The following is a 15,500-nucleotide window of genomic DNA, read 5'->3' as shown; positions in this document are numbered from 1 at the left end:
AAATATTTCAAACTATTTTTTATTAATTGTGTATATACATTGTATAAGAAAACTGTGTTTAATTTTGAGTTAAAATTCATGTTTATGAGCTGCTGTAATGCACTATTTTATAATGCATTAGTATTTAGAACTTCACAGTGAACACATAACACACAGATTTTGCTCTACAATGACATTTGGCGATCTCTTTGAGAAATTACCTTACCATATTGTGTTCTGCCTTTGCCCTGCTATGCCTGGAGCAGGTGCTGTTAATCTAAATTCTTTGGAAGGAAAACTGTCCTTATTGATTACATGTGGCTAAAAATGTGATCTGGCAAGCTTTGTCATTCAAGGGGTGCCTGTCTCCACCCTAATCTGTGTCTTGATTATGTGGTTCTCTTCCCAGCAGCTCCCTTCCTTGGCTGGTCTGTTTCACACTGCACAGATGTTTCTCCTATTGCTGCTACATGGTGATTTTTCAAGCAGCTTCATAGACAGATATTTCCAGATGTGTCCCCCCACTTCTCTGGATGGACCTTTTTCTCCTTACAAAGAGCAGATTGCACTGCTGCTCAGGCTTTTGATCTATTGACTATAGAAAAAACAAACAGCACTCCATTGATGTTGTGTTTTGGGGGACTTTGGCAATAGCACACACAATAAGTGTCCCCTTCACTCTTTGAAACACTACTGGCAGATGTTTTCTATGGACTTCTCCACCCAACAGTTTTTAGTCTCACACCAGCTCCTCCTTCCAGGAGGAGAATGGATTAATGTGGTTCAGTCTGTTGTCCATTTTTAATTATTTTAATGCTATCTTTACCTGCACTTTGAGGTTAACAGCCAAATGTAGTTCTTACCAAGTAAGGACCTAGTTGATATGTCAATAATAAGGTAAGTAGTTTTAGGAAGTGTGTACTTAACTGACAAGAGAAATTTCAATTTCAGTTACTTACTTAACCCTTTTATTTACTCATATTTAGAGGGAAATTTTTATTTGAGATTGTCTTAGTGCATGAATATTTGTTTCTGCATTCCTCTACCTTTCTCTCCACTCATCCATTCATGCATGACTATTCAGTACCTGATAATTGAAGACCTGACAGGTAACAGACATTGGGAATTCAGAGACAGAAGAGACAGAGTCCTTGAGCTCAGGAAGCTCATGCCCCAATTGTGGAGATCAGCATGAGAAATGTAATATATATTGTTTGGGGGCAGTCTATATGGAGTTCTGAAAGGATGAAAGGAAGGTAGATGAGGCACATAAAGATACTTTATACACCTTTAAGACTTCAACCAAATTTAGGACAAAGAATGAACCGTTGGTGATTCAGAAGGGCTGTTCTGTGTTGTACAAACAATAGACATTTTACAAAACAATTGTAGGCAATGGCCTGTTTTCACTAACACTTTGAAATAGAGAGTTAAGAAACACTGAGGAACAGAATGTTTTACAGAGATAATAAAAATAAAATAGGTTATTATCCAATTATCCACAGAGATTGTCTGATTCTAAATATTAGGTTAGCAGAAACACTACCTTCCTGTTGCAAAATTCATGAAACATTATCAGGTAATAAAATAAATAGAACAGGGGCATTTGGGTAGCTTAGCCAGTTAAGCATCTGTCTTTTGACTTCAGCTCAAGTCATGAGCTGGTGGCTTGTGAGATCGAGCCCCACGTCTGGCTTGCGGAGCCTGCTTGGGATTCTCTCCCTCTCTCTCTATCTCTCTCCTGCTCATGCTCTCTTTCTCTCTCCCTCTCTCTCTCTTTCTCAAAATAAGTAAATAAACTTTTAAAATAAAAAAAATAAATAGGACATGAATATAAAGTAAAATCTTTGGAGGAAGATGGCCCTCTACTTCTCAAGGAAATTATACCTGCTTTTTTTTGTCTGTATGAGATATTTTATAAATGTGTAAATGTACACTTACTGACAAAAGAGCAGGTCTTTTTTCAATATATGAAGTTTATTGTCAAATTGGTTTCCATACAACACCCAGTGCTCATCCCAAAAGGTGCCCTCCTCAGTACTCATCACCCACCCCCCCCCCACCCCCCATCAACCCTCAGTTTGTTCTCAGTTTTTAAGAGTCTCTTATGCTTTGGCTCTCTCCCACTCTAACCTCTTTTTTTTTTCTTCCCCTCCCCCATGGTCTTCTGCTAAGTTTCTCAGGATCCACATAAGAGTGAACACATATGGTATCTGTCTTTCTCTGTATGACTTATTTCACTTAGCATCACACTCTCCAGTTCCATCCATGTTGCTACAAAGGGCCATATTTCATTCTTTCTCATTGCCACGTAGTACTCCATTGTGTATATAAACCACAATTTCTTTATCCACTCATCAGTTGATGGACATTTAGGCTCTTCCATAATTTGGCTATTGTTGAGAGTGCTGCTATAAACATTGGGATACAAGTGCCCCTATGCATCAGTACTCCTGTATCCCTTGGGTAAATTCCTAGCAGTGCTATTGCTGGGTCATAGGGTAGGTCTATTTTTAATTTTCAAAAGAGCAGTTTTAATTTCAATTATAATTGACCCTTGAGCAGCATAGGTTAAAACTGCAATGACCCACTTATACGTGGATTTTTTACAGCACAGTACTGTAAATATATTTTCTCTTCCTTATGATTTTCTTCATAAAATTTTCTTTTCTCTGGCTTACTTTATTGTAAGAATACAGTGATTAATATATATGTGTTAATTGATTGTGCTATCAGTAAAGCTTCCAGTCAACAATAGCTATTAGTAGTTAAGTTTGGAGAGAGTCAAAAAGTTATGCATGAATTTTTGACTCTGTAGGGGTTTGGCACTCCTAATTCCCACATTGTTTAAGGGTCATATGTACTGACTTAGCTATTTTGTTTATCTTATAAACTTCTTAATTATTTGTTTGAGATATTTTGATAAAATAAAGCTATGCCAATAAAATTCTGGCAGATCACTTCCTATGATGAGAATTGACAATATTACATTTAAATGAAGAAAAAGAATAGATTCAGCAAAATGGTAAGATCTAGTAATGTGAACAGGTAAAAATTTGAACTTTGAACTTGGTTTTTTAATCTGATCTCCAAATGAATTTAGTACTAGAAGATACTACTAGAAGTACTAGAAGCAGGCAATTAATGGGAAGTCCAAGAAGGAAAAGTTTTGTTGGGTGTTTAGAAGGAATTGAAATGGTCTTAAAATTATGACAGTCACCTCTGAGGCTACCCCACAGGCTTTACTGTGAGTCTGAGTTCAGACAAAATTTTAGAACAGCAAGTAAAGATGTGGGGCTTTGACTAAAGGTAGAACAAAGTTTAACAACTGAACATTATTTAGGACATAAGCCAAACTACTGTAACAAAGACACACTGACAACACTGGCCAAAAGAAGTAGTTTATTTATCTTACACATAAAAGATGAAATGTGGATGGGTGATTGGTTGAACCAGTGGGTGAGGTCTCCCTTCTTAGACTTGTATGCTCATGACTTCCAGCAAGCTGCCCCTGGCAGCTCTTCAAATTGTCCCTATCTAGGAAAAGTCTATCTAGGATTTTATCTTCAAGATTACTCAAAAATTGCACATGTTATTTCCACTGAAAACCTACTGGCACATAATTGACTATAAGGACATGACTAATTGCAAAGGAGATTGGAAATTAAGGGTATAGCAGAGCATAAATATTCCCTGCTTACATGATAAGACTTTTAGTATAAAACGAATGATGGAGATCAAGAATGCTGGGAGACAGTCTTTGCCACAAAATAGTTAATATGCTTGTTATTACAACTGAAAGAAATGGCTAAGAGTGAAAATAAAGTTTTCTTTTTTTTTTTTTTTTTTTTTTTTTTTAAATTTTTTTTTTTTTTCAACGTTTTTTATTTATTTTTGGGACAGAGAGAGACAGAGCATGAATGGGGAGGGGCAGAGAGAGAGGGAGACACAGAAGCGGAAACAGGCTCCAGGCTCCGAGCCATCAGCCCAGAGCCTGACGCGGGGCTCGAACTCACGGACCACGAGATCGTGACCTGGCTGAAGTCGGACGCTTAACCGACTGCGCCACCCAGGCGCCCCAATAAAGTTTTCATCAAAGACTAATATAGGAATATTTTTTTATTATTTATTTATTAATTATTTTTTAATATGAAATTTATTGTCAAATTGGATTCCATACAACACCCAGTGCTCATCCCAACAGGTGCCCTCCTCAATGCCCATCACCCACTTTCCCCTCCCTCCCACCTCCCAATATAGGAGTATTTTTAAAGGTTTCTTTTAACCTTATGACTCTTGTGGTATTATTTTATTTCCTTTCTTCCCTTTAGATAGGAAAAAAGTATGAAATAAAACGTAAAGCAGGTTTTATGTCACCTGAGTTTCTGCTGAGTGGGTATTAAGTCAAAGAGGAGAGGGAATTTTTGTTGAGTGCCTACTGTGTTAGGCTGTGTTATTGTTCCTCAATATTTTTTCCTCATTGGAGAAACATTAGATTTTCCTGAATAATTGAAGTTAGGCCTTACCAAATGATTTGTATTGGCTAATAAAAAATGAGTTATAATGTTCTCTGTAACTTCCAGGCTGAAGCTTTATGAGGCTGTTCTCCTATAGTGTATTCTCTTTCCCCTTTGCCATTGTGACTGAAAATGCTATAGATAGGAATTACTTTCCCAGCTTGGGTTCTAGAGTGAGAAGGATGACTGCAAGCTACAATGGGTATGTAACAAGCACAAGAAATAAATCTTTGGTGTTTTAACCTACTGAGATTGTGGTTGCTTTACAACATTACTTAGCTTGTCCTGATTCAGCTGATTGGAAAGATAGGCAGACTACCCAAATCCCTGAGCACTGAGGGTAACAAATGGGTAAACAGGGATTTGATTGAGGAGAAGAAAAATACTTCCTCAAGTTTAACCATCAGAAAACTTATTCCATTCTTGCTTTTCTTCTCCAATCAGAAGTCTTTTTGGTTATGAAACATCAGATTTGAATAACCCAATATTTAATACCTGGAACCACCTCCTTAAACATGAACTCTATATTTTGTAATATCTGAAACCATTCCTTTTAACAAAAAATATACATCTTGCCTCCTACTGTTCTATTAATGCTATTTTTTTCTACATGAAATTCTTTTCTATTTCCTTGGTACCCACTCTCCATTCTCAACCAACAGAAATTATACCCACTCCCTTCTAGGTCCAATTCAATATCTGTTCCCATCAGAGATAGTTCACAAATCTTATCGACTAGTTATGACATCCTATTTATCTAAATTCAACTTTATTTAGTCCTTTTGTTGTTTGTTGGGTTTCCCTGGTATAAAAGCCTGAGGCTAAAGAACTAATGTTTTATTGGGAGGTGAAATTCCAGGTCAACAAAATGAGGGGAAATGAGCCTGAGATAAGGAAGGATGGGAAATGAGTCTAAGGTAATATGTTACTAGCTGCCTCCTGCTTTAAAGAGGTACCTGGTTACTTGTAAGTGAAGCATCTCCAGAAAATCCTTATCAGACACTATGCCTTGTAATGGGAGAAAGGAAGAGTGAGATAGCTTTTAGTTCTACCTCTCTCCCATCTCCTGTCTCTTGTTAGTTGAAGTTTGCCCATTGGAAATTGACTCCCCTACATTTACAAACTATGCCACCTGGCCTTTTGAGGACAATGTGGCAAATGCTGACCTCATGCCCTTCAGTGTGGCCATTCATCTAAATCTGATAAACATGCATAAAACATTTGTAAATATTATATATATTGGGCTTTAAGCAAAATCCTACCAAGTTCAAAAGGCTGAAATAATTTACACTATGTTCTATAACTCAAAGTATGTGTATACCATAAAATATTTTCCTTAATTGTTATAGTTCTAGGTTATTTTCTTATTTCATACAAGCAATTTTTGCTGAATATCCTTGTACATCTCAATTATCTTGTAGTTTTCAGCTCACCTGTATTGCTTTAATGTAAGACTATTAAGACCAATAAGAATGCTTAATATATATTTTATTATACTACAATACTATTTGTATAGTATTTATGTAGTATATATAATATATAATATTGATAGTATTATATATTATGTTGAGATTTCTATGGCTTGCATTTTATTACACTGTAGTATAATATATGTTTATATTATCTGTATGTAGTATATATGGCATGTGTAGGTAATATATCTTAGGTGTATACATATATGGTATATATAAAATGATGTTATTCTATTGAGATTTCTGATGTCAATTGGCTATTATGAATAATGATATTATGAACATTCATGCAGAGGTTTTTGTATGAACATAAGTATGCAGGTTTCTTGACAAGAATTCTGGGACCAGAGTTGCTAGATCATGTGGTAATTCTACACTTAACTTTTTAAAGAAATGCTCAATTGTTTTCCATAGAGCTGCAATATTTTACATTTCTACCAGCAGCATATGAGAGTTCCAGTTTCTCCACAGTCTCACCAAGACTTCTTATATTTCCTTCCTTTCTTCCTTTTGCCTTTCCTGCCTGCCTGTGTGCCTACTTCTTACCTTCCTTCCTCCCTTCCTTCCTAGTAGGTATGAAGTGATACCTCTTATAGTTTTCATTTGCATTTCCCTGATGACTAATGCTGTTAAACATCTTTTCATGTGCTTGTTTTTGCCATTTATATATCTTTGGAAAAAATGTCTTTCAAGTCTTTTAGCTTTTCATTAATTGGGTTATTTGACATTTTATTGTTGACTTCTAATAGTTCTTTACCCTGATTAGTAAGACTTTATTAGATATATAATTGGCAAGTATAGTCTCCCATTTTGTGGGTTGTATTTTTACTTTCCTTATAGTATCCTTTAACACAGAGTTTTTAATTTTGATGAAGTCCAATATGTCTATTTTATGTTTGGTTGCTTGTGTTTTTCTTTTTAATTTTTGGTATTATATCTTAGAAACCATTTACTAATCCAAGGTTGCAAAGATTTTTATCTATGTTTTCTTCTAGGAGTTTTACAGTTTTAGCTCTTACATTTAGGTCTTTGATACATTTTGAGTTAATTTTCACATATGATTGGAGATACAGGTCCAAATCCATTCTTTTGCATGGGACAAGCAGTTGTTACCATTAGTTGAAAAGACTATTCTTTCTCTCCATTAAATAGTTTTGACATCCTCATTGAAAATCAGTTAGCCAAAAACACCATGGCTTATTTCTGGTCTTTTAATTCTATTACACTGACCCATTGTCTAGTCTTATCCCAGTCAGTGCCAAACTTTCTTGATTGTTGTAGCTTTGTAGTAGATTTGAAATTAGGAATTGTGAGTTCTTCCATTTTGTTCTCTTCCAAGATTATTTTGGTTATTCTGGCTCCCTTGCAGTCTACTGAATCTTGGGATCAGCTTGTCCAGAAAAGCAATTATAATTTGAAAAGGGATTACTATGAATTTGAATACCAATTTGGAGAATATTGTAGTCTTAGCACTGTTATGTCTTCCAATCTAAGAACATAGGAGGTCTTTCTATTTATCTAGATCTTCCTTAATTTCTTTAATTTTTTTTGTATATTTTTTTAGGTTTATTTATGTATTTATGCATTTATTTTTGAGAGAGATGGAGACCGCATGAGGTGGGTGCAGGAGGGGCAGGGAGAGAAGGAGAAAGAATCCCAAGCAGGCTCCATGTTGTCAGCACAGAGCCTGATGTGATGCAGGGCTTAAACTCATGAAACCATGAGATCATAACCTGAGCCCAAACCAAGTCAGATATTTAACTGACACCACGCAGATGCCCCTTCTTTAATTTCTTTTAATAACATTTTGTGATTTTCAGTGTACAAGTTTTGATTCCTTCTGTTAAATCTATTCCTAAGTATTATTTTGATGCTATTGTAAGTGAAATTCTTTTCTTAATTTCATTTTTGGAATATTCATTGATAGTATATAGAAATACAACATATTTATGTGTATTAATCTTATATCCTGCAATAAACCATGTTGAAGTCTTTCACCTTCTTAACACTTATTATGTTTGTGTATCTGTTTTTGGATTCTTGAGAGTATTTAATAATAAGATTATGTCATTAACAAATAGGGATAGTTTTACTTATTTTTTTTCAAATTTGGATGCCTTTATTTGTTTTCTTCCTAATCATCCTGGCTAAAACATCCTATACAATGTTGAATGAAAGTGGAAAGAGTGGGCATCCTTGTTTTGTTTTTGTTATTGGTGGGGGGGGGTAGATTTCAGTCTTTTTTACCAGTTAGTATGATGTTAGTTGTAGTTTTTTGATGGGTGCCTTTTATCAGGATGAGGAAGTTCCCTTCAATTTCTAGCTTGTTAAGTGTTTTTATTATGAAACAGTGTTAGATTTTGTCAAATGCTTTTTATGCATCTATTGAGATGAGCATGCATTTCCTACTTTTATTCTATTAGTATGGTGTATCACATTGATTAACTTTTAGGATAAATCCAACTTGGTTATATTACATAATCCTTTTTAGATGTTGCTAGGTTAGTTTGCTAGTGTTTTTGCTGTATCTATAGTCAGGAGGAATATTAGTCTATAATTTTCTTTCCTTGTGATATCTTTATCTGATTTTTGTGGCTTTGTAGAATGAGTTAGCAAGTATTTCCTCCTCTTCTATTTTTAGGAAGACCTTGTGTAGGATTGGTGTTTCTTCTCTAAATATTTGGTAGAATTCACCAATGAAACCACCTGGTTCTGGGCTTTTTTTTTTCTTTGTAGGAAGTTTTTTGGTTATTGATTCACTTTCCTTACTAGTTATAGGTCTATCCAGATCTTCTGTTTCTTATTCAATCAGTTTTGGCAGTTTATGTCTGTCTTGGAATTTGATCATTTATTCTAGGTATTCTAATTTGCTGGGTTACAACTGTTCCTAATATTCTCTTATAATCCCTTTTATTTCTATAAGGTTAGTGGAAATGTATCCTCTTTCATTCCTAATTTTAGTAATTTGAATCTCCTTTCTTTTTTCTTTTTAATTTAGTAAACAGTTTATCAATTTTGTTGATCTCATCAAAAGATCATCTTTTTGTTTTATTGATTTTCTATTGTTTTATTGTTTCCTATTCTCTATTTTATTTATTTCCACTCTTTCTGATTTTCTTCTATACGTTTGTCTTGGGTTTAAGTTGCTCTTTGTTTTTCTTATTTAGGTTAGGTCATTTATTTGAATCTTTCTTCCTTTTTAATGTTTATTTTTGAGAGAGAAAGAGAGCGCGTGCACACACACACACACACACACACACACACACAAGCAAGTGGGGGAGGGGCAGAGAGCGAGGGAGACACAGAATCCGAAGCAGGCTCCAGGCTCTGAGCTGTCAGCACAGAGCCTGATGCGGTGCTTGAACTCACAAGCTGTGAGATCATGACCTGAGCCGAAGTCAAATGCTTAACCTACTAAGCCACCCAGGCACCCCTCTTTCTTCCTTTTTAATGTAGACATTTATAGCTATGAACTTATGTCTGAACATTGCTTTCCTATAAATCATAAGTTTTGGTAGGCTTTGTTTTCATTTGCATTCATCATAAAGTATTTTATACTACTACCCTTATGGTTTCTCTTTTGACCCATTGGTTACTTAGAAGTATGTTTAATTTCTACATATTTGTGAATTTCCTAAGTTTCTGTCTCTTATTGATTTCTAATTTCATTCCATTATGGTCAGAGAACACATTTTGTATGATTTCAATCCTTTTATATTTATTGAGTCTTGGTTTGTGAACTAGCATATTGTCTATCCTAGAGAATATTCCATGTGTGCTTGAGAAGAATGTGTATTCTGCTCTATGGGTGATGTATTCTACAGATGTCTATTAGGTCTACTTGGTTTATAGTGTTGTTCAAATTTCATATTTCTTTGTAATCTTCTACCTAGTCATTCTATCCATTACTGAAAGTAGCATATTTAAGACTCCAACTATTATTGTTGAATTTTCTATTTCTCCTTTCAATTTGGTCAGTTTTTCCTTCATGCATGCTGTTTATTGGCTGCTAGGCACATATATGTTTGTAATTGTTATATAAGTATACATATATATATAAATTATATATTGATTATGTATATATGTATACATATATATAAATTATATATATTAATTATATATATGTATAATATATATACATAAGATATATGTATATGTATATACATATATGTATATATCTTAAAATTATATATATAATTACATATATGTGTATATATATATATATACACATATGTGTATATATATATATATATATATATACACACACACAGTAAAACCTTGGTGTGTGAGCATAATTCGTTGCAGAAATATACTCGTAATCCAAAGCACTTGTATATCAAAGTGAATTTCTCCATAAGAAATAATGGGAACTCAGATGATTCATTCCACAACCCAAAAATATTCATATAAATATTATTACAATAATGTAATATAATGCAAATAATAAAGAAAATACAAAATATAAAGAAAAATAAACAAATTAACCTGCACTTACCTTTGAAAACCTTTGTGGCTTGTGTGAGGGAGACAAAAGAAAGAAAGGTGATTGTGTAGGGCAACTTTCATTATCACTAATGGATGTTGACTACAGTATAGTATTAATAAAGTCTCATCATATGCTGTATTTAATATAATTGGCACTAAGGCAGCAGAGGAAAGGGTCTATATCTGCAGGCAGCCTGACCTAGAATGAAGCAAAGCATTCCTAAGCTTACTCTTGTATGGAAAAGCAAAGGACTGTCCGTAGGTGCTTTAAAGTGACAAAAATACACTAGTGCCAGGTGTGGATACCTTCCAATGTTCTCTGAAAAAAATCACTGATTTCTGCCAAATACTGTGGCCTGAAACTGATCATCCGAGCATGGGAGATGATCATCCACAGTCCCGCAGTGAGAGAGAGAGAGAGAGAGAGAGAGAGGAACCATTGGCTCAGTTGTGATCATGTAACATTTGGAGTCATGTAATACTTATATTGCAAGACATCGCTTATTTATCAAGTTAAAATTTACTAGAAATGCTTGCTTGTCTTGCAAAACAGTCGCAGAACAAGTTACTCACAATCCGAGGTTTTACTGTGTGTATGTATATACATATATATATACACATACATATATATATATATGTATATATATATGATTCTTATTCATTGATCCTTTTATCATTATAAAATGTTCTTTGTCCCTGATAATTCTTGCTTAAAATCTATTTCATCTGCTGTTGGTATAGTTAGTGACTCCAGCTGTTTTTTGTTGCTGTTTGCATGGTATAGTAGTCCTCCCTTATCCATGTAGGATATGTTCCAAGACATCTAGTGAATACCTAGATGGAAAACCATGGATAGTAGTACCAAGCCCCATATATACTGGTTTTTTTCCTACACATATATGCTGATGATAAAGTTTAATTTAGAAGTGAGGCACAGTGAGAGACTAACAACAATAACTAATAATAAGTAGAACAATTATAACAACATACTGTAATAAAAATTATATGAATGTGGTCTTTCACTCAAAATACCTCACTATACTATACTCACTCTTCTTTTTCTTGTAATGATACGAGATGATAAAATGTCTATGTGATAAGATGAAGTGAGGTGAATGATGTAGGCATTGTGACATAGTCTACTGTTGACCTTCTAATGATATGTCAGAAAGAAGATCATCTGCTTCTGGACCACAGCTGACAGTTGGTAACTGGAACTGTGAAAAATGAAACTGCAGATTGGGGGTTGGTGTGCCTACTACATGTCTTTTTTGCATCCTTTTACTTTCAACTTGTTTGTGTCTTTGAATCCAGAATGCATCTCTTGTTCACAGCATAGAAATTAGATAATTTTCCGCCCATTTTGCCAGTCGCTCTGACTTTTGATTAGAGAGTTTAATCCACTTGCACTTAATCTAATTATTGATAAGGTAAAATTTACAGTTGCCATTTCGCTATTTATTTTCTATTTATATTGTTTTTCTCCTCATTTCTTTCATAGCTGCCTTCTTTTGTGTTAAGTAGATAAATATTTTCTAGTATGCCATTTTATTTGCTTGTTGCTTTTTTTTATAATATATTTTTCAGTTATATTTTTAGTGACTGCATTAGATGTTACCATGAATTTTAACTTATTGTAATCTTGTTCAGATTAATACCAATTTAATTTTGAGAGTATTTCAAAAACTCTGCTTCTTTATAGCTCTGTTTCTCTACTTTTTAATTCTGTATAGTCACACATTTATACATTGTGTATTTCTCAACTTAGATTTAGAATTATTTCATTTTTCAGTTGCTTTTTAAATCAGAGGCAAAAAGGAATTACAAACAAAAAATACTTTTTATATACTCTCTCATATTTATCTATATAATTAACTTTACTTGTGTTTTTCTTTCTTTATGTGAAGTGGGAATAACAAATATTGTGTGGTCATTATGTATGACTTCATAATGCCAAAAACTCATATTTAATCACATGGAGAAATATTCAGAATATATTAATAACTGAAAAAAGATAGTTATAAATCAGCATGTGTATCATGATCTTATTTATGTAAAAAGTGGATATATTTTATACACACACAGAAAAATTTAAAACAGACAAGAAATCTGTGTGCCAAATTAACCATTTATCTCTCTGGAGTGGAATTGATAGTGATTTTTACATTTTAAATTGTGATTTTTATTTTTTTTCTAAATTTTTTCCCATGAATATAGAGAATATGTAGAAAGAAAGCACTAGTATTGAGTATTTCTTAATAATTTCTTATTCCTCAATAAGACATTCATAGGGAGTTAAGTAAGAATAATGTTGAAAAGAATTTGTTCTGGCAATTCAGAGTAGGATCTTAAACAATTGATTTCCTAACCAGAACCCAACTAGAGTGTAAGCTCTTTAATAGTTCTTTATATAGCCTGAAATCTACACAGTGTTAAATACACATGAACATGACATAAATATTTGTTCAGGATATAGATCGATGACTCAACAACACAGTGAATGGATGTATGAATAAACAAATGAAAATGATCATAGTCTATATACGCCTTTCTTCTTCTGGAGCTACTTGGGAGAAATTACTTGTTAGAACTTTATTTGAGGCTCCTTAGTTGCAATTCTGGAATGAATGATTTATTGTTTATAAAACCATATGAGATACTAGGTGAAAAGTCCTACATAAATGTGATATATTATTTTATTCATTGTGACTTTTAGAATAATCTGAAAGACTCGTAACATATCATGATTGCCAAAAGCAGCTGACAAACCTGGTTAGCTTGGTGTGTTTGCTTTTAACAAATCAAAGTGAAATTGGGAGAAAAAAAATCATATTCAAAGTTATTCCATATAAACTGAGACTTACCAGACTTACCAGGCCAAATGAATAATATTTGCTTTCATTTAAAAATTATATAATCCAACCATAGAATGTTTACATAGGAGAATTAAATATAGTTATTATTAATTTATACCATGGGGCCATGATTAATGTTTTTTCTGCCCCAAGACTTTGTTTTTTTTCCTCCTTTTCTCAAACATGTTTGGCATTTAGAAGTTTTAAAGTAATTTCCCCCTTTGGCTTCACCTGGGGTCTCTGCTGTCCCAGAACCTCCTCCTGACCTCAGTGTTGTGTTTTCATTTAAAATAGGGCATGTCTATAAATGTCAGCAATACAGAGCAATTAGAAGTTTGAAAAGGGCTGTAACATAAACCAGCATTATAGTGAAATGGATATTGCCTTAAGCTGCCTGCAATTCGCTTGCTGTTGGAAAGACAATATCCTGCCATTCTCCCATGGTGGCCTTCAATTGAACACATTTGGCTGAGGATTGACCCATTATTAAGATAAGTCTCTGCTTGGCTTGAAACAATGAAGAAACAGAAAGAGAGGGAAGCCAGCAAATTGGGCTAGTAGTCAGCCAGCACCAGGCAGAAATGTGACACTGAATTAGAGCTTAATAGCTAGATCTCTGTGGTGCTATCTGTGAAATCCAATGCTGTCCTGAATCCCTGAATTGGACGGTAGGTACATCCAAACTTTGGGCTTGCCCAAAGTTTTCAGGTTTTTTGAAGGAATTGCTGTCTATGTATTTAGGCATGTGTTTGTGTTATTTTCATTTTTAATACCACCACCAGCAACAACAAAATTCCAGCTCTTCTGATTTTAACTTTTTATTCATTTTCATTTCTTCTGCTACTAAGAGTCCCAATCACAAACTGCTTTTGCCATTAGAAAATGGGATATGTTTTTAGACAAGGCATATCATATTGTTCCAATTTACCCACTTCCAAAGATGCTCGACCTTTGTGCACTCACAGTGCTTTCTTTTGCTAGCTTGAGGCCTTTTGACACACTGTCAGCTGGGCTCTGGCTCGCCCCATGTGACCTCAGAGCAAACTTTCCAACAAGATAAGGTTGCTGTTGAAAGTCTCTCTTGGGCTTGCAAACTTGGTCCTGCCTGTTCTGGTGTTTAGAGGGATAACAAAGTGCAAAAGAGCACCAAGCAAACATGTATTTTCTTCCAGACTCTGTCTACTCTTCGTTAGGCTGGGGTTTTTTTGTTTGTTTTTTGTTTGTTTTTTTCAAGACCACATTAGGGTTGGTGGTAAGGTAAGGGGAAAGTTCGGGGGACAACTTACAAAATTGCCTATTCTTTTGCTGTTATGGTGAGTCATTTTAATTAAATGTATCTCTGGTGAGGTGTTTCCATGATCCTGCCTTTTAGTTCCTAAAAACATTTCATCTCGTCAAACTCAGCTTTGTGAAACTCATATGCAAAGCTGAACTGAAATGAGGGAATGTAATTGAATGTAGGAGGGAAACCTATATCACTGGTCTGCTTGTAAAAATCCACGTTTCTATGCTGGCTATGAGCTATAGTTTTGGCTGTCTTAGGAAAGACTTTTAAAAATCCTTGCTGTCAACAGGCTCTTGAGGTTTTCCAGACTTCAGGGAAAGTTAAATAGACCATGAAACATGTGAGAAAGTATGCCCAGGCCATGAAAATTGGGAGAAACTAGAATGGTCCACAAAGGAAGTTGGCTGAATCTCTCTTGCTGGAAGTTTACTAACATTTGAGGGCCTGCACCATTTTGCTTGAGATGGCTTAAGGGATACGGACACTAAAGTGTCTAAAATCATTTAAATGTCTACTGTTTCTAGGCAAGTATGTCGATTAAATGCCATTCCATAGTCAAGTTCACCACTCTATTCCAGATGCAATGTAAATGCTTTGTATTCACTTTTCTTGGCATGTTTTTCTGTACAACTATGTACAGTTGTTTCTGAACAGATCTATAATTCCCTTTTATAGTGAGTACTGTGTAGAAATACTTCTCACTAAATGAAGAAATTGACTTCAGAGACCACTGGAATGTTATTTATGACATACCTATAAACCAAGATGGTTACTGCATCACTGAGACCATAGATACTACTGAAACATTAACATTGGAGTCACCCAAACTGCTTTGTTTTTATTACAAGCCTGGCTCTCAGTATTCTGTTTCCTTTGTACATATGCCTTGTCAACTCCAACTTCCACA

The sequence above is a fragment of the Neofelis nebulosa genome, chromosome 6 (genome assembly GCF_028018385.1).
Source record: "Neofelis nebulosa isolate mNeoNeb1 chromosome 6, mNeoNeb1.pri, whole genome shotgun sequence".
In the NCBI taxonomy this organism is placed as follows: Eukaryota; Metazoa; Chordata; class Mammalia; order Carnivora; family Felidae; genus Neofelis; species Neofelis nebulosa.
The sequence above is the reverse complement of the archived record's forward strand: the minus strand, read 5'-3'. Positions refer to the sequence as shown.